This window comes from Bos indicus, chromosome 29 (genome assembly GCF_029378745.1).
Source record: "Bos indicus isolate NIAB-ARS_2022 breed Sahiwal x Tharparkar chromosome 29, NIAB-ARS_B.indTharparkar_mat_pri_1.0, whole genome shotgun sequence".
In the NCBI taxonomy this organism is placed as follows: domain Eukaryota; kingdom Metazoa; phylum Chordata; class Mammalia; order Artiodactyla; family Bovidae; genus Bos; species Bos indicus.
The window spans coordinates 38,386,747-38,410,245 of NC_091788.1; the positions used below are offsets into that span (position 1 = coordinate 38,386,747).

Consider the following 23,499-nt stretch of genomic DNA (forward strand, 5'->3'; position numbering starts at 1 on the left):
TGCTTCTGGGTCAGGGCCACAAGACCATGTAAAGCCAATCATAGGACCCCATGCCCCTGCCAGCATGGCTGATCTAGGACTGTACCTGTGATCTGAGGTGGGTCATTCAGAGAACACCCTTGAACTCTGATGTCTTCAAACTTTTCTTTCCTTATTGGAGATGCCTTCAAGATATAAAACGCTAGGGCAGGTATCTTGGACTCCCTCACTAGGTGTAGAAGCCTTAAGGAAGAAAGTTGTCAGGCTAAGACCATCAAACAAGAGGGAATGAAAGAGTGAGGGTGTGAAATAGAGAACTGATGACTTCTGATTTCTTGGGTCCAGTCATTGAGATCTTTGTATTTGCTTTGAGTCTTGTGTCCTGGATTCTCAGAATCATTTCAATGAGTCTCTCCTTTCCTTGAAGCCATGTGGAGGTGGGCTCCTCTCAACTGTGATTCAGACTTTGTTGTAGATCCTTCCTGATCATTGTACACCTCCCAAACACAAACAGTGGCACCCGTTTGTTTCAGCACCATTACATGTGAAACCCTTTACTGTTTATTGTAGTAGGATGTGCAGAACATCAAATACAGTTCAGCAGCATCCTGGGCAGGAGTACCCTAAGTGTGATTTAGTGTTTGCTCGGAGCGGCCTTACTGATTCCTGAAAACACTCCAAGCATTTACACTGCCTGTGCCAGGGCAATCCTGTCATTTCCTCAATCCAAGACTGAGAAATACAGCCTCAGGAAGACGTCACCCAGGATCCAGGTCTCTCTAGATGTCCTCACTGTGTTCTCTTGAAAGGTGGTATATCAGTAGCCTCTAGAATCCTGGGGGAGTCAGAGACACACATCAGTCATCCTGAGCCCTTACATGCGACTCCCCCCAGTATCCAGACCCAGCACAATTATTTGTTTTATTTCCCTCTTTTGGTAAGTATCAAGGGATTTTCTCAGTAGCAGGGGATATGAGAATTCATCCACAACCAAAAAGGGCCAAGACATGAAGTTTACATGAGGAAGGGTGTGGGGGAGGGGAGGACAGGGAGTTGGGGATACAGAGGAATGATAAACAACAAAGTCCTACTGTAGAGCATAAGGAAATATATTAACTACCCAGTCATAAACCACATGAAAAATAATAAGAAAAAGAATATATATTTCTGTATGTGTATAACTGAGTCACATTGCTGTGCAGCAGAACTTAACGCAACACTGAAGATTAGCCACACTTCAATAAAAATTTTAGAAAAGAAAAAGAATATCCATAGTTCTCCTCTCTCCCTGTTTCTTTCCTTCTGACTCCTGCTCCTTGTTTTCTCTGCAGAGAATGCTGGTTCTCCTGCATCCCCACAATCCATACATTATTAATAAACTGTATTTTGTATTGGAATATAGCTGATTAACAATATTCTGAGTTTCAGGTGGACAGTAAATGGACTCAACCATATGTATCCATGTATCCTGGTCCCCAAAATAAACCGCCCATCCAGGTTGTCATATAATTCAGTGGAGTTCCCCGTGATACACAGTAACTCATTGTTGGTTATCCATCTTAAATAGAGCAGTGCCCACAACACGTTCTTGAAGACTTAGGAATTCTGGGAAGCCTCCTTCAGCCCGCATTCACCCTCTTTGGCCACTCCAGGGTTGGTTGGGTAACGTACTCTGGTTCCCCATCCCCACCGGTGAGTCCATAGCCCTCATCACCCCGAGTAAGTCCCCAGGACCCCAATGCAAAGCACCTTGGGATGCCATTTGCATGGAATCCAGTGCAGTTTTGCCTAGAATCAAGCAACTCTCCATATGGCTCCATGAGTTTACAGTTTTAGAATTCCTGAAATTCCCTCCCTTCCTCAAAGTCTTCTTTGAGCCCATCAGCCAGCTGTGAACTCCCCTAGGGAGCTGACATGAAGCCTCCACCCTGTGCTTGGGCTGAGCATTCACTGTGCACCCTTTATTCACATTAGCATCCCGCCTCCGCACAGAGGGGTCAGGTATTCCAACTCACAAAGGGGGCACCCGGCCCTAGCTAGGGGAAGATGCATCCGAGAACTAGGGTGACCATGTAATTTATCATCCAAACCAGCAAAACTGCAAGAAGGGAAGGGAGACTGTTAATCCCTATGGTGGGACAGCAAACTGGGACTGTCCCCAGCCATTCTTCTTGTCACATGACTTATTTCAGGGACTGCTAGAGCTGACTTTCCATGTTCATCCGTCCGAAGGTTCAGACTGAAGTAAAGCTCTTTGAACACTGAGGACCTGAGTGTTTCCTTCTCCTTGTGACTTCCACCATGCCAGCATGGCATGGTGTCTCCACATTTATTTCAGGATGATCAATGTCCCAGATGGCCTTTTACTCTCAATTGGTTCATCTGGCCACCCCGCCCCCCTCGCCCCCGCCGCTCAGCAGCGTCTGCAATAGTGAGAGATAGCCTGCAGAGGGCGCCCTCCTCCCAGCGGCAGCCCAAGGATTCCTGCAAGTTCCTATTTGAGAACCACCCCTCAGGGTTCTCTCCTCACCTTGATGATGTAGGCTTGAGCTGGGACTGGGTAGTTGATGACATGATGGTGAAGATAATAGAGGACAGGGTATTGACTGCAAAACATGAAACGTAGTGCTGTTAGAGAGAGAGGGAGAGAGTTTGGCCCTGGAGATGCTTCTTTTGTACGGAGACTGGGAGTGACCCTGGGGCATGACCCTTCACCTCGGAACCCCCTGGCATGGCGCTGATGAGCTTCTGGATGTTACTGACCAGTCTTCTTGGGCCAAAGATCAGTGATGCCCCGGTATCCACAAGGGCCTCACAGCTGCCAGAACAAGCAATAGTCTTTCTTTTCATGGAGATGCTGAGAGACAGTGTGACAAAGCAGGCATCAAGGTCACTCTGAGTCCCCCCAGAGCTGCCCCCTTCCCAACTGTCTTCTAAACAGCTCTTTGTCTCTTGCTCTCTTTTCCTTTGCCCCCGACAGGGCATCTTCCTTGACATTCTTGAATGCAGTACTTGATTACACCAGGCTCTTTTGCACCTTGACACAAGCTGGTCTTCCTTCCTAGAGGAGCCCCCTCCCATTTGACTAGCAAATTTCTTCTCATCTTCCAGATTCCAGCTTAATTGTCATGGTTTCAGGGAAGTCTTTCTCCTGGTGTTTATCAGTCTCCTTTCTTGACAGTCTCTGTAGATCCTTCCTCATGTCTAGCATGTACCAAAGTCACAGTTCACTATATGTGTGTCTCATTTCCTGTGCATCTGCCTTCTTAGATGTGCTGGCAAGTTTTATTCTCATTACCTCCCTAAAGTGCCTGGCACACAGTGGATGCCCAAGACTTCTCTGTTTAGTGTGTGAATGAAAACTGTGAACATAATGAATGAGAAACATCCAGACAGCTGTGTCTGGTGGGGAACAAATAAAGGGTCAATCACAGAGTGAAGACGGAAATTTGTGAGGGCAGCAGATTCTCACAGTGGTGGGAGAGAGGGGCTCCTCTGGGAGAGGGTGTCTGCCAGCACTGCTCCTACAACCAGCTCAGATGCTGAGACCCTGGCCAGGAAATACATGACTAGCCCACAGAAACTCCAAAGGACAGGTCAGCTTTTGTCTGAGGGTATCACACAGAATCCTATCAATTATGCCTCTTGTCCTCAGGTCACTCCTGGATCCTACCTTCCTGATTCTCTGTTATAGCCCCTGCCCCACAGTGTGCCCATGAACGTGGGGTATCTTTTTTATTAGTTACTTTCACATCTTAAGATTTCAGCAAATCTCTCTACACTTCTCAGTCGTTGTTCCCTTAGGAGACCAGTTCTCCCCATTTCCAGCACTTTCCCTGTTTTTAAACTGGCATTTATCTGTACTGAGACCTTCCTTGGTCCCAGGTAGCCTCGGACAGCTGGTCATTTTATACCTCTGTTCAGGATGGAGAAATTCTCCCTAATCCTCTGTTCACCACAGTGTAGAGTCCTCTAACCATGCTCCACGCCTCACAGGGCAGTGGGTGCAATCCTCTCCCAGCTGCAAAGACCTCTCTGCACCCTTTTAGGACCCTGGTCAGAGCCCTGGTCAGAAGGCCTGGGGATTATGAACCCATGGGTTGTTTGCATATCTATCTGCTTGTGTGTTTGTTTGTATGTGTCTCTGTGAGTGCTTGTGTGTCTCTGACTAGCTATGCATGTTTATATGTGTATGTTTATATGTGTCTGCTTGTGTGCTTCGATGTGTCTATGTGTCAGTGTTGTTGTGGGTGGTGTATATGTCTGTGTGACTGTGTGTCTGAGAATGTATTGTGTGTGTCTGCCTGTGTCCATGTACAATAGCGGGAGCATCACTTGGGCTGACCCTCAGAGGGAGAGGCTTACCGGTCCATGTGTACACGCCTGTCACCCACGTGGATCAATGGTACCCAGTTGAGCACTCCCTGGTAGTAGGATTTATCCACCCCACCAAACATCACCACACTGCCTTTCGCCCTGCATGTGTATAGAGAAGAGAGGGGTGGATCCTTGGAGGACAGTAACAACAGCACTGTCTGAGAGCTGTGATGGTCCACCCATCAAGGCCCTAATAAGGTCCCTATGTACAGATTCAGAAATAGTGTCTAGGAGCGATTGAGATCCAGACTGAGGTTGGTTACTGGCTAATGAGTGGCACAGAGGAGGTTAGAAGCTAAGTCACCTGGCTGGGCTCCACCCACTCTATCTTCTGAAGATGCCCTACCTCCTGCGACCTGAGTGGTCAGACACATTCAGAGGACGTGGTGCTGAAGCATATTGGCTTTCTCCTTGTCCAGGTTGTCATTTTTTCAGGAAACTCAAAGCCTGGTAGTTCTAAGGGTATGGGTTCAGGGAACCCAGAGTTGGCTCCACTGGCCTGTGACCTCTACTGTTCAAAGGGCTCAGAAGGGATCCCAACAGTGCCCTCCCTGTCTTGAAATGCCTAATATTTCTTGAACAAGGGGTCCCACATGTTTGTTTTGTGTCCCACACTTTCAGTTTTCACTGGCTCCTGCTAATAGGGTACCTGGTCCTAGGCTCCCAGTGGAATGCTAATGAGGAAGGAAAGATATCCACCATCCTTCTCCTTCTTTCCTGATCAAATTCATAACAAATCATATTGCTTTTTCCTCCAACTTGTTTCCTGTTGCCTTCCATTAGTCTTCCTCCTCACTCAACCCCCTAGACCAAGTTACTGGTTTTGAGTCCAGGAGCAGGGTTGTGTTCCAATAAAACGTTATTTATAAAAGCCAGTGGTGAAGCCAGGTACAGCCCTGGGGCTACATTTATCCTGGGTTAGATTATCTCTCAGGATTCTTCTTTATCAAGTGTTCTATAATTTTCATGTACCTGAAAGCATCTTACAGCTAATTTGGAGAAAGAGATTGTCCATTTCAGACTTACTTGCTCAAGTAGAATTCAAAAACAGGCTCAGAAATGGCACCTTGATTCTTCAGGTTGTCAAAGATGGGGATAGCTCCAAAGACGGATATGTTGGGGTAGTTCAAGCCCAAGATGCCAGCAAAAGGTGCATCCTCATATCCATATTCCACAACGCTTAGACCGAACAGCTGGTTAGTACTTACAAGGTCCCCAATCTGTGGGAGAGAAGTGTTCCCACTTACAGATATGTGAAGTGGGGCTAGGACTGGGCTGGGGTGCATTGCCATTAAATCCTCAGAGAAGAAGTGAGGCTGGGCTCTGTCTTTGGTGGACCTCAGACGGTTAGACCAAGCTGGGAGGGGAATTTGGGTTCCATTTGTGAGAGGCTGTGAATTTTAAAACATCTGCCCCTCTGAAAAATACCACCTGAGTGAGTTAGATTGGCCTTGTGGCTTCTGTCCAGGTGGGGCAACCAAGTCAGGCCAGGACCCATTGGTGCCCCCTTGTGGACAAAATGAGTCGAGAGCAAGGTAGCCTTCTCTGGCATCACTATGACCTAATGCCAGGAATGGTCTGAATTCTCTGTAAGGTACTGTGGATTCTGCATCTGTCCAGGAAGACAGAAGCCAAAAACACAGTCTTGCTTGCAGGGATCTATGAAACTACTGCCTGGGAAATTTCCTTTTGGGGATATGTGTGTATTTGTGTGAGTGCGTATGGGAGACAAAGAGAGAGAGGGGAACTACTCAAGTACTTTGGGGAGGCAGGCCATACATTTTATGAGATTCTCAAAGGCACCCTAGAATGAGAACTCATTTATCAGGCCCCTTGATATCTCTGGCCTCCAGTTTCCCACTCCAGATACCTGAAGCTCTTGACTGCCCCCAGGGTCCCCAGGTCAGTTTTATCCTATCCCCAATGACACCCCACTCCAGTATTCTTGCCTGGAAAATCCCATGGACAGAGTAGCCTGGTGGGCTCCAGTCCATGGGGTCCCTAAGAGTCGGGCATGACTGAGCGACTTCACTTTCACTTTTCACTTTCATGCATTGGAGAAGGAAATGGCAACCCACTCCAGTATTCTTGCCTGTAGAATCCCAGGGACAGAGGAGCCTGGTGGGCTGCCGTCTATGGGGTCGCACAGAGTCGGACACGACTGAAGCAACTTAGCAGCAGCAGCAGCAAACACCCTACAGCAACCTCAGTCCTGAAAAGCCAACCCAGCTCCACCATTTACAACATGTGTGACTTCAGCAAGGCCCTTGCTGTCTGCACCTCAGTTTCATCATATGTCTCATGAGCTAACCATCTGCTGTGTGGGGCTGTTGCAGGATTAAACCAATTATTACCTGAAAGTGCCTGGAACAGTCTGTGAATATAAAGTGAAAGTGAAAGTGAAGTCACTCAGTCGTGTCCAACTTTTTGTGACCCCATGGACTGTAGTCTACCAGTCTCCTCTGTCCATGGGATTTTCCAGGCAATAGTACTGGAGTGGATTGCCATTTCCTTCTCCAGGGGATCTTCCTGACCCAGGGATCGAACCTGGGTCTCCTGCATTGTAGACAGACGCTTTACCATCTGAGCCACCAGGGAAGTCCTGGAAAGTGCCTGGAAAAGTCTGTGAATATAAAAGTGGGTGCTTTTCCCCGCTCTTCTTGCTCCCAGCAAAATGAACCTTGAACTGCTCATGGTCAGAGGAGCTGCAAGTCCACACCTTAAGTCACTCTCTGGGTTAGCTAAGCCATTTGCTTATGTGTCACCATGGGCACTGCCTCCCCAGGGACAGGATCCTGTGAGTAAGATGGCCAATGTCTATGGGAGTTAGGCTAGGAAGGGTCTTGCCAGATGGTCCTGCATCTGTTTTGCAAGCAGAGGTCACTCCATAGCCAGTCCTGACTCAGCTTCTCTTTACATGTTACCTGAATGGTGTCATAAGCAAGAAATCCCTTCATGCTCCCAGATCCATAGGCGATCCTGAAGGTGTTTTGGGTAGGCTGGAAGGTGGAAGACTTGTAATGTCTGAACCTAACTTGTGTAATTGCAGACATAAGAGATGAGTGTAATCAGGTGCCAAGAGTGGAAACAGGGCGGCAGGGCAAGTAAAGGATGGTTCAGGTAGGGGGTGTCTGTACTTACAACAGGCTGGACTGGGACAAAAGAGGGAGGGAACCTACAAGTCAGATGAGCCTGTGTCAAAGATAACCTGGAATTCCTGAGGGCGTGTTCCAATGGTGATGTTACCCTTATATTGCATCTACAGGGAGAAGGAGGGAGTGGATTAGTCAGAACTGGCTACCCTCTATTCCCACACTGATGCCTCCCTCTGGTGTCGTATATCACTTGAGATCACTTTCCAACCACTGTGAAGCTCACAGCCTTTGATCACAGAGGTGCTTGCATTTGATTTTTTTGTTTCTGTGCTACATTGTATGCAGGATATTGATTCTATGACCAGGTGTTGAAATGGCACCTCTTGCATTGGAAGCCCAGAGGCATAACCACTGGACCTCCAGAAACGTTGGACACCCAGGGAAGTCCTGGTGCCTTCATTTGAGAAATTTTGTAGTCTCTTCAAATGCAGCCTTAGCACCTCCTTCTCCAGGAGATCCTTCTTGATCAACCCCAGGCACTAACTCTAAACTCAGACCACATTCAATCAACACCACACAAGTGACCCTTTCACTTGACATGTATTTATTCTTTGCCTATCTCTCAGGCTGACATGGCATTCTTGAAGACAAATAAGCCCTTTTTCTGATCTAAAAACAGTAAGCACTGTGTTAGATTCTTATGGCCTTACACAGAATATGGGTTCAGCAACTTTTTCCTGCTGAGGTTCTTGCATCTGTGGAAACTGAATTACTCTGCCTAGGGATTCACAATTGCTTTGCAGTTGGTTCTACTTTCTGATCAGAGATGGTTCATTCTTCATCTGTAACTAGTTGACTCCCTTAGTTCGGAAGGAGCTGCTGCTGCTGCTAAGTCACTTCAGTCATATCCGATTCTGTGCAACCCCATAGACAGCAACCCACCACGCTCCACCATCCCTGGAATTCTCCAGGCAAGAACACTTGAGTGGGTTGCCATTTCCTTCTCCAATTCAGGAAAATGAAAAGTGAAAGTGAAGTCACTCAGTCGTGTCCGACTCTTAGCGACCCCATGGGCTGCAGCCTACCAGGCCTTTCTGTCCTTGGGTTATTCCAGGCAAGAGTACTGCAGTTGGTGGTCATTGCCTTCTGCTCAGAAGGAACAATCTCCCTCAAACTAATGACATGTCTTTGACACAGAAATGGATGTTTACCTGCCACCTAGTAATTTATGGGCCCAGTTACCAAGACCAACAGTTGAGGATGAGAGTGCCTTCTCCTCTGTGTGGGGCCCCTTTTACCCAGTGTTTCTGCCTCCTGCAGGAGCCCCAGCCCCAATATCTCACGTGGCATCTCCAGATGAGCCCCAGTGCTAGGCTAGAGCACCAGGGGGCTCTGTGGAGCACCATCCTCCAAAAACATTCACATCCATGATGTTCCTCAGGGGGTGAATACCTTAGAGGTATTCTTTCACCGAACGTTTGACAAAGAAACAAAGAAGATGCTACAATTAGATGTCAGTGTTAAGGTATAACTGTCATTGTTATGGCACTGTGTACTTTCCAATCATTTTTATGAGTCACTTTATTATAAGAATTTTATGCATATTCCATGGCAAAGACGTAAGTTTGAATAAAGATTCTGTTCTGTAATGTTGGGTAAGCCATATGACCATGCGGGGTCTCAGTCTCCCCTTCGATAAAATGGTGGAATGTAATGATTCAAACCCTCCAAATAGGATATCTTGGGGATAAGTAAAGTCATGGATATAAGGTGCCTGATAAATAGGAAGTCTCAACAATGACAGCCACTAGCATTGCTGTTGCCACCACACTGTATCCTTCTCATAGAAGCTCAGGGAAGGAGCTACAAGGGGGATTCCTATCCTCTTTTACAAGGGAGGAATTTGAAATGCAAGAGGTTTGTGAATTGGCTGTGGTCACACTGCTTGCTCAGATATAAAACAGTGTATAAGTAGATCTGCCAATCTTTCTCCAAGTTGAAAGAGAAGAGAGAGTTAAAAGAAGAATCCAGGAGATAGGGAACAAGTTCAGGAAATGTAGAAAATTAAAAGAAAAGTTAAAAGAAAACACCACAGAGAGAAATACACTCACAGAGACTTCCAAAGGGATGGAGAGATAAATGATAGTGATACTGAGATGTAGACATAGACATATACACACTGGAATAGAGAGGGAACAAAGAACATGCTAAATAAAACCTAGAAAAGTGCTATTCTGCAGGACCACACCTACATCTGCATTGACTGTGCACTGAACAATTGCAAGGAGTTCCAATTTCAATAGGTCATGACATGACTGGACCCCAGAGTTTTGCAACTATGCAAATCTACACCAAGAACCTTGGGTTCCACAGTTCCTAGAGCAAGGTACTTATCGATATTTAAGGGTTGAACTTTAAGATTGTCAGGGAAATATTCCATTCCACTCTAAACCTGATGAGTAGAAGAATAATCAGAGGAAAAGAAAAATCACAGAAAGGAAGATGATGTGGCTTATAGTCTCCATACATACATGACCCTGCAATCTGAGAAGGCCACCAGGTCAAGGAACACAAGCCACTTCATGCTTATTTCCTGGCTCCAAGGACTCATGGAAGTTCAGGTTCTTAGCATGTAGTGGTGATTGGGAGCCCCTAGATATATATGCTCTGACATGCCCTAGTTTAGCCCTTTAGGTCAATAATAGTTCTTAAAAAAACACAAAGGTCTCGATAAAATCTTTACCTTCATCAGTGTCCTTGGTGAGTGGACTTTGAAGCTTTTTCGAATACAGAGAATTGAACTGTAATCTCTTCCTTGAAGCTTGGCTGGAAAATCATACTGATCTGCATGGACATCTAAGAAGATGGAGAACCTTGCCTACTTGGAGAGAAAACTGCTAAGAACATCATAAAAATGGATACTAAGGGCCATGCTCAACATTCTTGGTTTCATGTCATCTTCCTAGCCACTTCATGAGAAATGCATTGCTGTCTTCATTGGCGAGAAGATTGCTAGGAGGATAAGTTGTCAAATGGCAAAGTGAAGACTTCAGGGACAGCCCAGGGACATACAACTGGCTTTAGGTAGTGGGTCTGATGGCAGACATCAGGGGCACCTATGATGCCAGGTTGCATCAAAGATTTAGGGCAGAGCAGTACTTCAATTGCATGGTTTCAATATTGGAAGAAATGTCATATGCATCCACAAGATATTTTATACCATCCAGCAAATGTACAAGGAAGAACTGTGTGCTAGGTTCTGGGTTAAAGGCTTCAAAGTCAAAGTTGATGAAGACAAAGTAGTGTTTATCTTAAGAGACCTAGCAGTCTAGTTCACAAAGTCATGGCCTCAAGAGGTAGGAGATATGATACTAGGACTAGGTGGCCAAGTTGAACCCTGGGCCACACAGGCCTTACCCCTGGGAGCAGCCTTTCCTCCACTTCACCCATGCTGGAAAGCAGACCAGTTGGCCATGTTTTAAAAAGAATTGGAAGTTTGGATATTTATGTATAATCTACTGATTTTAATGTTAGCAACTAAATTTTTTCCAAAAAAACAGTGGGAACAAAATCTCCACAGCGATGTGCTGGAATCAGCTTTCAGTCTCTGCAGGTTTTTATTTCTTGCCTAGAGTTGGGAGTGCAGTGGGGACAGAGAGGAATTTAATTCATGTCAGTTGATTTACAAAGACACTGAATGCATACTGAACATGTGTGTTTCGTTTCTATTTATAAAGAAAGATCATCAGGGACATACAAACCAATATAATTTAACTGCTTAAGATAAATGGATATATTTCTGATATAGTCTCCCCATAGGGTCTATGTTATGAAAAATTTTGTCTGCCAAACCAAACATACAAAAAATAATTTTGAAATGTCTTCCCAATCAAAGAAGACAAAACTACTGTGGCAGCCGAAGATAATCGTGTTTAATGACTCATCCTGGACTCCCAGGGCCTATTCCTGCATGAGATTTATCCATGCCTGTCCCTTGAATACAACAGGAGCCTCTCCTTTTGCCAGGTGTGTTTAGATGGGTCACTGTGACTTAGTCCTCATTTTTTCGTGTTGTTTAAATTCAGTTCTGGTGGTTAAATCCCAACAGGGGGAACATGACATCACTGACAAATGACACACATATATGCCCTTTAAACTATGGTGTTGCAAAAGACTCTTCAGAGTCCCTTGGACCTCGATGAGATCAAACCAATCCATTCTAAATAAAATCAGTCCTGAATATTCATTGGAAGGATTGATGGTAAAGCTGAGGCTCCAATTATTTGCCCACCTTATGGGAACAACTGACTCATTGGAAAAACCCTGATGTTAGGAAAGATTGAAGGCAGAAAGAGAAGGGGAAGACAGGATGAGATGGTTGGGTGGCATCACCAAGTCGATGGACATGAGCTTGAGTAAGCTCCGAGAGTTGGTGATGGATAGGGAAGCCTGGCATGCTGCAGTCCATGGCGTTGCAAAGAGACCGACACAACTGAAAGGACTGAACTGAAGTGAATAAATTGAGAACAAAGAAACTGATAAATCTAATTACATCAAGTTGGTGACTTGCTGCCCATAACAACACATTACTTAAGTAGCTTTAAAATTCAGAATTATGACTACATTCAGAGTGGAATATCTTCTAACTAAAAACAAAAATACTGCCCATCCAAAACAAAACAAAGAAAAACAGGAAAGAAATCTGAAACTATATTCAACAACTTATTGTTCCTCATAACTTCTGTTATTGTGACAGAATCATATGCATGTTAAAAGGTAAAAGCAAGACAATAATTAAAACTAATGTTCTGAAGGCTTCCCTGGTGGCTCAGAGGTTAAAGTGTCTGCCTTCAGTGTGGGAGACCTGGGTTCAATCCCTGGGTCGGGAAGACCCCCTGGAGAAGGCAATGGCAACCCACTCCAGTATTCTTGCCTGGAGAATCCCATGGACAGAGGAGCCTGGTAGGCTACAGTCCACCGGGTTGCAAAGAGTCAGACACAACTCAGCGACTTCACTTTCACTTTCACTTTCTGAAGTAAGCCTTTCAGTGGCTAGAAGAAGAGGTTCACACATAACATAAAGAAGTTTAATTCAAACCCTTCTGTCTTTAATCTTGAACTGAAAGCATAAGTTTGTACCAACTAATTATATTCCTTTTTATTTTATTTTTTAAGGAAAACGTGTACTTCCTACTCTGACCAATGTAAAGCCTACAAGCAATGACAACTTGATATCAGTGACTATTCTGAGGTCTAACATGCAGCTTCTAAATACATTTCCCATCAGACGATGCATGGATTCTTAAAGAGATGGTTGATTTCAGGACTGGGTAAAGAAATGCACAAAATAATCTTGGGAATCATGAAGGACCACAAAGCTAAGGCATTTCAAAGCCCAATGGAGACTGGACAAAAAGTTTAAGAATCCAAATGAAAATGCCAAACATCTACCAGTTTGTTGGGCAGAATGATGTTTCTGCTTCTCAACACACTTTTTATGTTTCTGATAGCTTTCCTGCCATGAAGCAAACATCCTCTGATTTCATGGCTGCAGGCACCATCCACAGAGGTTTTAGAAGCTAAGATGAAGTAATCAGTCACTGCTTCTACCTTTTCTCCTTCTATTTGCCATGAAGGATGGGGCTGGATCCCATGATCTTATTTTTTTAATATTTAATTTTAAGCTGGCTAAATGTGTCCAAATGTTAATAGGCAACATCTAATTTGTCACTGTGATAGATTGCTAGGGCATCAACTCACCATTGTGAGCGCTGAGAAAGGAAAATAATCATCAATATTTATGCTCTTTTGTTTCTATTAAGCATAGGTTATGTAACTATAAACAGTTCCAGGAAAACAAGCTAGACTGTCGATTCTGGGAGTGATGAGAGAGTGATGGGGAGCGGCTATAATACAGATGAAGCCTCACTCACTGGCCTGCAGCTCACCTCCTTCTGTGGAGGTCTGGTTCCTAATATATCAAGGACTGGTACTAGTCCTGACCCACTGTGGTGGTATTGTGGACTTCTGCTCTAAACCCAATAGTGGGACATTCTGTAAGACAATCCACCCTGCTACCGCCCAGTTTCTGAACAAATGAATGGCATAAAATTGCGAGAGGAACAGTTATTTCATCTTAAAGGAGAACAACCAAGTGCGACATATGACTACATTCTTTCAGTAAACTGTGAAAACTGCTTTTTGAGCATCAGGGAAATTTGTACATGGACTGGATATTAGATTTTAATTTTATTGGGAACAAAGTGCATTTTTTAACATCCCATTATTTTACCCCAAATACTCATTAAGTACATTTTGTGAATTGTTCATCTCGTCCCTAAAATATTTCAGGAAAAATGAATAAGAAGTAAAAGAGAGAATGAAATGAGTGTCTGTCTTGATTTAAAAACAGATCTGCATAGCTGCGATGTATTGAATTGAGTCCACTCTTGACTTCCAATGTGATGGTATTAGGAAGTGGAGTGTTTGGGAGGTACCCAGGTTGACATGGGGTTTTGATGGTGGTCCCTCATGATAGGATTAGCCTCTCCCTATTTTTCTCTTATTCTCCCTCTTCTTGTTCCCTTCAACCACCACATGTGAGAAGATAGCAAGAAGAGAAAGACTGATGCAAGTCAAGAATGTCTTCACCGGGAACTCAGTTGGCCACCACTTTGATGTTGCAGTCTCCAGTCAATGACAACCGGTGGGACTAAGAGGATGGTTTTGTACTTATTGATGCCAAAATGATAAAATATAGCGTTTATGACAATCTTCTTTATTATATTTGTTATGCTTGAAACCGTTTTGTAGTAAGAAGTTTATAGAATGTCCATTTTGAAATTTCTGTCTTAGAGATACCCTGAGGAGCCCAAGATAGCAGATTCAGGCAGGTCCCCAATGAATGAGTGGTTGGAGGACCCCATGCTCCTTACTCCAACTCATCTCTTGTCATCTGAAAACCATCCCCCACACCTGACAACCTTACCACCACCCACCCCCCCCCCCCCCATCTGCATCTCCATTACCCTGCTAAGCTGAGTCAACTAGCTGGAGATGTTTGTGATTCAGAACAGGGTCTGGAAGCAGAAGGAATGTGGATATTTTTAGAAAGAATGAACTGGGCAGACCCTTCCTTGTTTCCCCTTCTTTAGTGCCATCTGCATGTGAGGGATTGGGCCTGGGTAGAGAGGAAGCCACAAGTGGGACTGCATGGATATTTGCAAGAGAAGGGAGGAGGAATTCAGAACCCAGGAACCAGGAGGTGGTCAGCTTGCACAGGATGCAGGAGGGAAAGAAGAAGCACTGGGAAAAGAATAGTGCCTACCTGAGGGTCAGATCTACCTGAGTCTTCCGGTTAAACTTGGAGGTCACATCCTTCCTGGTGGAATTCTTGCTCCATATGTGGAGGGAAGAGAGCTGTACTCACTCCTACTGAGTCACAGGGAGAGGGACAGCCTCCCCCAGAGCCCTTTGATTCCACTCTAACTGTGGGTATCATCCCAAGCCAGAGAGCAAATGGTGGGTCATCCAAAAGATGACTTACTTTAAATAGTATTTAAAATACTACAAAATTTGTCTAAGAGTCCTGGCATATCTAGTTCCTTGAGTTTTTTAGCAGAGATGATTCATCAGCCTAAATTGGGTTTCTGCTGAGGAATCTACAAACTTCCCATGGGTAACTTCTGACTTTTAAGTACCTGATCTCGTCCCACAGAACCCAAATGATGGTAAGTTCCAGTGGGCAAGGCCTCTAAGGTCCTCGGTATCACAGCAGCTTTGTGCCAAGTGGTCTACCACTCCCAGTCCTGAGCCCAGGACCCATGAACATCACCAGACAGTTACAGCCCCCTGCCCACCAGAGGCAGCCTCAGCTTCCTCAGCAACATGCACCCCTGAGCCTCTTGTCCACTGACTGGCACTGAGCTTCAGTCTGGAACAAGTGTTCTGGAGCGAGTCCAGTCTCCCTCATCCAAGAGATGGGAAACTGAACCCTGGGTTGTATGACTAACTCTAAAGCTGCAGGTACATTAGTGAAGACTTGTGACCCAGAAACACTGGTTCTCAGACCAGAAGACTTTCAGGAAAGGAAAGATGAGAGAAAACTCCATTTCATCCACTGCTGGGCAGCTCTCAGATAGCTGCAGGCACAAGAGTGGAAATTCCTTTCCCGTTGTCCCTCAAGTCTGGTTCTGATTTTATCAGCAGACCTACCTTCTTGTAGCAGCAGGAAGGCAATACTGCAGGCTGTTTCTTCTGGGTTCCAGGCACAGTGGGGGATCCCCAGCTGTAGTGACCCTCGGAGGCCGTCGTACAGGTGGTGACTGACTCACTCACAACTCAGAATCCCCAGAGCTCCCAATCCTCATTCAGACAACACAGACCTTTGGGTGACTGGATAATATGAACCTCCATTCACAGTGAGAAGCATTCTCTTCTCAGCCTTCTGGCAACTTAGATAAGTATCTTATGTTTCCTCAGGGAATCCCTGGCTGAGAGAGGCTAAGGTCTGAGACTAGCCTGGATGCAGGGAAATATGTTCTCTTTGATGCTCCAAATAGACCTTGGAGATTCAAAGGCCTTGAGAGAATTACAATCACCCTTATGTTTTTCAGAGACTTTGCTTTATGAATCTGGTTGGAGAAAAAGGACAGAAACTCAGGCCAAGGCTGGGCATCTCTGGGTCCCAGCTGATTGTGAGTTGAGTTCCAGCCACCAGGCTTCACAGTCAGGTGCTGATATTATTCACAAGCCACCTTTGAGGAAGCAAAAGAGGAAAGAGATTTTGGGCAGAAAGCAGTGTGGTCAAAAGGCCAGGGGAATCACACGGGGCAAGATGAAACAAGAGTCATTATTTGTTTCTTTGCTCTATCAGTTCCTTGGCATTTCTACTTCTGAGAACAAGTACATGGAGATAGTCAGAGGCATTGGTGGTGCTCCTGGCACCTGATGCTCCTGGTGATAACCAGTTTGTGGACAAGACCCTGAGTCCAGAGCATATTCAGCCTTGTGATAACCCCAGGTTCTCCCTTCTTGGGAAGGCTGACATGGCTCATTGCTGCTGACTCACAAGTGAAGTATGGGATGAGGTCATGGTGGTTGACATGTAGGCCAAGTTCCAAGCATGGAAGGAAGATTGGCAGTGGAATGGTAGCCATTCTTTAAACTTGGTTACATTGGTCCTTAGCAGGGAGTACTTCCCACATCTAGAATGTTTTTCTCTCAGCTTTTTGCATATCCAGGTCCTTCTCAACATTTAGCATCATCTCAAATGAGTCTCTCTCAGGCTTGCTTTCCCTGGCCACTCCACTCTCACAAGCACAGACCCTGATCCAAAAAGTGCCTAGACACTTCCCTCCATCAAAACAATAATTATAGTTACCAATGTGGAAAGGTGGGAGAGGGATAAATTGCCAGTTTGAGATTAATATCTGTATACTATTCTATTTAATAGATAATCAACAAAGACCTACTGTACAGCACAGGAATTCTGTTCAATAGTCTGTAATATCCTGTATGGGAAAAGAATTTAGGAAAGAATGGATACATGTCTATGTATAAGGGAATTAATTTCTTATACAACAAATATTAATCGATGCTATAAATCAACTATACTACTATATAGATTAAAAGCTGATTTTTTAAAAATGCTTACATGTAGAGACCCATTGAGTTCTTTAGACTGGCAGGATTTCAGATATGATGCTGGATATGCCAGAATGGGTGCAGATATCTAAACATTTTCTGAGGTTATATTTTCCTGAATTTTCATGTCTTTTGCTTCTAGTGTCACCTTTGATTTGTCTTTGCAGGATGTAATACAATGGCTTGGAGACACCAGCCGGATGTTAGTTGAAGGATGAGAGGCAGATGCTAGTGTGAGAGTGAAATCCCAGCTCCCTATCCTTGGGTTGGGGCACGTTTGAGGCACAACTTACATCCCAAGTTCCCTGTGAAAACAGGCTCTTGCTTCCCTCTCCATGACTTGCATGATATCAGACCCAGATTGGTTTCATCCTTTTTAATGTCCTGCTTCCCCTGAGACCTCACTGGTTTCTTTGTGAGAATTTTTTTTCTTTTTTAATTTTGGCTGCACTAGGTGTTCACTGCTGCTCAGGACTTCTCTATTTGCAGCGAGCAGGGGCTACTCTGTAATTGCAGTACACTGGCTTTTCAATCCTGCACTTCTCCTGATGTAGATCAGTCTCTAGGGCACTCAGGCTCGGTAGTTTTGGCCCACTGGGTTAGTTGCCCTGGGGCATTTGTGATCTTCCCAAACCAGGTCTTAAACACTGGCTCAAAGGGAAAACACTCTGGAAGGAATTTGAAATAAATCACTTTTACATGAAACTTGGCACCATGGCCTATTTATGAGGAGACTGAGAGAGGATTGTCCTGCTTCAAGCAACCTCCTGAGATCAGAACTGATTGAAGTTCCCCTCCCAAGGGTTCCTACAGGATCTTGAAGCTGTCCTGCCATGTGGCTTTGTTCCTGGTTCAGTTTCTGAATCCCGCACTAGAGCTTCCAGAGGGCAGGGCTGTCACTTGACTCATTTCTAAGTATACATCAGTAGATACTGTCTCATTCAGACCCTAATGTCAAGACAAGGCTAACACAAAGGTCAGTTATTCTATTCTGAGTGTTTGGTTACAGATTCAATGACTGTAATCAAACCCTAAATAACATTATCTTAAATACAATACAATTTCAACTCTCTTTCATATAATATTACTTCAGGTCTCTCCACAGAGATGAGGGTCCACTTCTTTCTTTTCATATTTTCCACCTGTGCTTCTTACCTCTGGTCTAACATGGCTGCTCCAGCTCCTGTCATTACATCTGCATTCCAGCTAGTGGAACAGAAAATAATACTTCAATTTGGAAGTGACATATCACCTCTACTCAAATTCCACTGGCCAAGGTATCTTCCATGTTCATGGAAAACTTGGGGGTTGTGGGCACACAGAAGGGCAGGGGAATGTGATCCTACTTCAGAACATTCACCATGAGTAACAAAGGCCACCACCCTTCATTCATATCCCTGTATTCATTTTTCTTTGGTTCTCCCCACAGAGCTCTTGGTCTGTTTTGGCCTGCAGATATGGATATGGATGAGTTTAACAGAGAGGACATGATCTAGGCTGTACCAATATGCAGAAAACAAGAAAGGAAAGAGGATAAGAAAGTATAAAAATTCAAAATCTAAAGGAAAGCATGCTTATAATCATAATTTTGCATTTATACAATTTAGGTATAATGGTTGATGAATCAATTTATAAAATAAAAAAATAGAGAAATGTAAAACATAAATATATTCACTAAACTAAAGCTAACAAAATAATAAGGCTATATCATATTAAACACATAGTAGTATCAAGATTAAGTTTGGATGCACATTGCGAACTACTAAAACTACTATAACTTTAGCAAGATAAACTTGATTTTTCTCTCCCACTGAAACAAAGCTGCAGGTGGGCCAGCCAGAGCTTGGGTGGTATCCATCTCCTGGGTTACATGATTGTCCAAAATACAACTGCAGGAGTTCCAGCCATCACAACTAAAATCCAGACAACAGTTAGGAAGAAAGTAGGGAAGGGAAGAGTCCAATCTCTCAGCTAAATCAGCTCCTTGAAAGCAGTCTTTAAAGAAATCCCTCTTACAGATCTGTTTGCATCTCAGTCACCAGTCATGACTAAGAGCACAGGTGGGTAGGAAATGCAGTCCTGTAGTTACTGGGCTCATGGATATATAACAAACTATTTTCAGTTTTGAAAGAGAATCAGAGAATAGATCATTTTGTAGGTAGCCTGCATTGCCTGTCTGAAAGAACAAACCTTTTCTAAATGGATTAGGCTGAATGGCTGGGTACAGTGTGGAAGCCAGGAGAAAGGAACAGCAATGAGAAACACCTAGATGGACCTAAACTGTGCTCCAGAAAAAAGAGGCAGACTGGTCAGTAGAGATCTTTTAAGGACTGAAGTGAGGATTATACACACCAGAGGACCAATTTGTTTTGAAAACTGCTTTTCCAACTCAGGTCCCAAATCTCTCTCAATTCTTCAGCTTCTAAATACCCTGTCTTTGTTACCTCAAATTCTGACCTACCTGTCTCACCTTGCTTATTTCTGTTCACATCACTTCTCCATCTAGTCCATCAGCATTGCAAGATCCAGAACTGAGGAGTTAGCAATACTTTCTAGAAGTGGGTAGAAACACAATGACTATTTCTACTTTAATATTTGTTTGTCCTTATCAAGGTCTTTTGAAGGACTGAGATGGCTAGAATCATGGAGATCTCATGTTTCAGCCCTGGTTAAAATAATTTCTTGTTACATTGGTCTGTTTGTGGTGATGCAGTCTCATAGTTGTTGTACATTTGAGAAAGTATTTTATCTTGTTTTTGATATGTATTTTTCTTGGGTATAGAATTCTGAGTCAATTATATTTCTCTCTGCATTTTAAGATGTGGTGCCAGTGTCCTCTGGCTAACATTGTTTCATATGCCTAATCTGCTGTCTTTCCCATATTTGTTCTATTGTGTCTGTTTTTCCTTCTGGTTACATTTCTTTGGTTGATTGTTTTAAACAATGACTTATCATGCACCTTTGAATAGTTGTCCCATTTCTTGTCCTTGAATTAATTGAACTTCTGTGTTAATGGGTTTAAAGCTTTCATCATATCTGGAAAATTTTCAGCCAGTAATTATGTAGTTCTTTTCTCTATTCTTCTTTCACTTCCTATGGGATGCCATTTACATATATGTTAGTATTCTTAAAGTTGTTTCAAATCTCTGTGATGCACAATTAAATTTTTTCCCACAGTCTTTTCATTCTATTTTCCATGTCTCTATTTAACATACTCAATATTATTCAGCTTGATGACTATAAAGATTATTATTCTAGGAAGCATTTTAATGTCCTTCCTTGCTAATTATGTAATGTATATTTTAGCTGAGTTTTTACTAATTGATTTTCCCCTCATTTTGGATAGATACTGGATATGGCAATTTTTACCCTTTGGATGCTGGATATTCTTAATTTTTATAAATTATTCATGGCACTGTTTGCAGACACTTAATTTCTTGGAAACAATTGCATTTTTTGAAGGCTTGCTGTTCAGGTTTTTTAGCTGATACAAGACCAACCTTTAGACCAGGTTTACTATTCCCCACTAGTAAGGCAGTATTGTCTTCAGGGCCATACTGATGTCATGGGGATTATGAGTAATTTCCATGCTGGTGGGTGGGGACACCATTAGACTTGCTGCAATTTGAGACTCAAGGATTGTTCCCTATAATCCTGACCAGTACTATTGACTCTCTGCTGAAAACTGGAAGGTTATCACCTGTACACTCGCACAGTTCTCTGTGTGTAGCTCTCTCCTGTGAACTCTAACTATCTAGAGTCTCAAATCTCTCTTCTTGGGGAGACCGTTTGTCTCTGCCTAGATAGCCCTTCCATGTATGTGTTGGAAACTATTTATAGAGTTGGGGCAATTGTAGAACTCACCTTGCTTGCTCCCTGCCTCAGAAATCCATTCTCTGCTGCTTGACATTTGATGTAAAAAACTGCTCTTTGATTTGTTTGAGACAGGAGAATAAATGTGTCCTTTGCTCCTCTATGTCTACCAAAATGGAGGTCCCCCTGAAATCAGAACTCACTGAATGCCTTGTGAATGTTAGGCAGTGACGTCTGTGCATGGGTGCAGACTGACTAGGGATATGGGACTTTGGGGAGCCCCGTCTTGCTGGAGAAACATGACAGTTACAAATAGCATTTGCTATGGAGTATGTTCAGTTCAGTTCAGTCTCTCAGTCACATTTGACTCTTTGCAACCCCATGGACTGCAGCACGCCAGGCTTCTCTGTCCTTCACCAACTCTTGGATCTTGCTCAAACTCATGTCATTGAGTCGGTGATGCCATCCAACAACCATCTCATCCTCTGTCATCCTCCTCTCCTCCTGCCTTCAATCGTTCCCAGTAATAGGGTCTCTTCTAATGAGTAAGTTCTTCACATCAGTTGGCCTAAGTATTGGAGTTTCAGCTCCAGCATCGATCCTTCCCACGACTATTCAAGATTGATTTCCTTTAGCATGGACTTGTTGGATCTCCTTGTAGTCCAAGGGACTCTCAAGAGTCTTGTCCAACACCACAGTTCAAAACCTTCAATTCTTCATTACTCACCATTCTTTATGCTCCAACTGTCACATCCATACATGACAATTGGAAAAATAGCTTTGATTATACTGAACTTTTTCAGCAAAGTAATGTCTTTGCTTTTAAAAATGCTGCTAGGCTTGTCATAACTTTTCTTCAAACAAGCAAGCATCTTTTAATTTCATGGCTGCAGTCATCATCTGCAGTGATTTTGGAGCCCCTAAAAATAAATTCTCACTGTTTCCATTGTTTCCCCATCTATTTGCCGTGAAGTGATGGGACCAAATGCCATGATCTTCATTTTCTGAATGTGGAGTTTAAGCCAGATGTTTCACTCTCCCCTTTCACTTTCATCAAGAGGCTCTTTAGTTTCTTTTCACATTCTGCCATGAGAGTGGTCTTTTCTGCATATCTGAGGTTATTGATATTTCTCCCAGCAACCGTGATTCCAGCTTGTGCTTCATCTAGTTGGGCATTTCACATGAGGTACTCAGCATATAATTTAAATAAGCAGGGTGGCAATATACAGCCTTTACATACTCCTTTCCTGATTTGGAACCAGTCTGCTGTTACATGTTCAGTTCTAACTGTTGCTTCTTGACCTGCATACAGATTTCTCAGAAGGCAGATAAGATGGTCTGGTATTCCAGTCTCTGTAAGTTTTCCACAGTTTGTTGTGATCCACACAGTCAAAGGCTTTTGCATGGTCAATAAAGCAGAGGTAGGTATATTTCTGGAATTCTCTTGCTTTTTTCTATGATCCAATGAATGATGGCAGTATGATATCTGGTTCCTCTGCTTTTTCTCAATCCAACTTGCACACATGGAATTTCATGGTTCATGTACTGTTGAAGACTTGCTTGAAGAAATTACTTTGGTAGCATGTGAGATGAGTGCAAGTGTGTGGTATTTAAACATTCTTTGAAATCGCTTTTCTTTGGGATTGCAATGAAAACAACCTTTCCAATCCTGTGGCCACTGCTGAGTTTTCCAAATTTGCTAGCATATTAATTGCAGTACTTTAACAGCATCATCTTTTAGGATTTGAAATAGCTCAACTGCAATTCCATCACAACCACTAGCTTTATGCATAGTGATGATTCGTAAGGCCCTCTTGACTTCACATTTCAGGATGTCTAGCTTTAGGTAAGTGATTACACCATCGTGGTTATCTGGGTCATTAATATCCTTTTTGTATAGTTCTTCTACATATTCTTTCAACCTCTTCTTAATATATTCTGCTTCTCTTAGGTCCATGACTTTACTGTCTTTTATTTGGTCCATCTTTGCATGAAAGGATCCTTCCCTACCTCTAATTTTCTTGAGCAGGCCTCTGGTCTTTCCCATTCTATTGTTTTCCTCTATATCTTTGCACTGATCACTTAGGAAGGCTTTGTTTTTAAATCTCTTTTGTTATTTTTGGAAATCTGCATTCAGATTGGCATGTGTTTCTTTTCCCTTTTGCCTTTTGCTTGTCTTCTTTCCTAAGTTATTTCTAAGGCATCCTCAGACAACCATTTTGCCTTTTTGCATTTCATTATATTGGGAATGGTCTTGATTAGGTACGTACAGATCAAAAAATGAAGATCACTGCATCCAGTTCCATTATTTCATGGCAAATACATGGAGAAACAATGAAAGCAGTGACAGAGTTTATTTCCCTGGGCTCCAAAATAACTGCAGATAGTGACTGCAGCTGTGGAAAACAAAACAAAACAAAACAACAACAACAACAACAACAACAACAAAACAAACACTTGGTCCTTGGAAGAAAAGCTATGAGAAACTTTGACAGAATACTAAAAAGCATAGACATTACTACTTTACCAGCAAAGATCTGTAGAATCAAAGCTATGGTTTTTCCAGAAGTCTTGAGTGGATGTGAGAGTT

The 23,499-nt window shown here is 43.5% G+C and overlaps 1 non-coding gene and 1 pseudogene across 1 annotated transcript; both read right to left on the minus strand.

The window, feature by feature from the left end:
• Positions 1-664: 664 nt before the first annotated feature.
• Positions 665-10,383, minus strand: LOC109554091 (pregnancy-associated glycoprotein 1-like; annotated as a pseudogene).
• Positions 6,882-6,954, minus strand: TRNAC-ACA (transfer RNA cysteine (anticodon ACA)). Its single transcript has one exon. It is a non-coding gene; the product is annotated as a tRNA-Cys (tRNA).
• Positions 10,384-23,499: the final 13,116 nt, after the last annotated feature.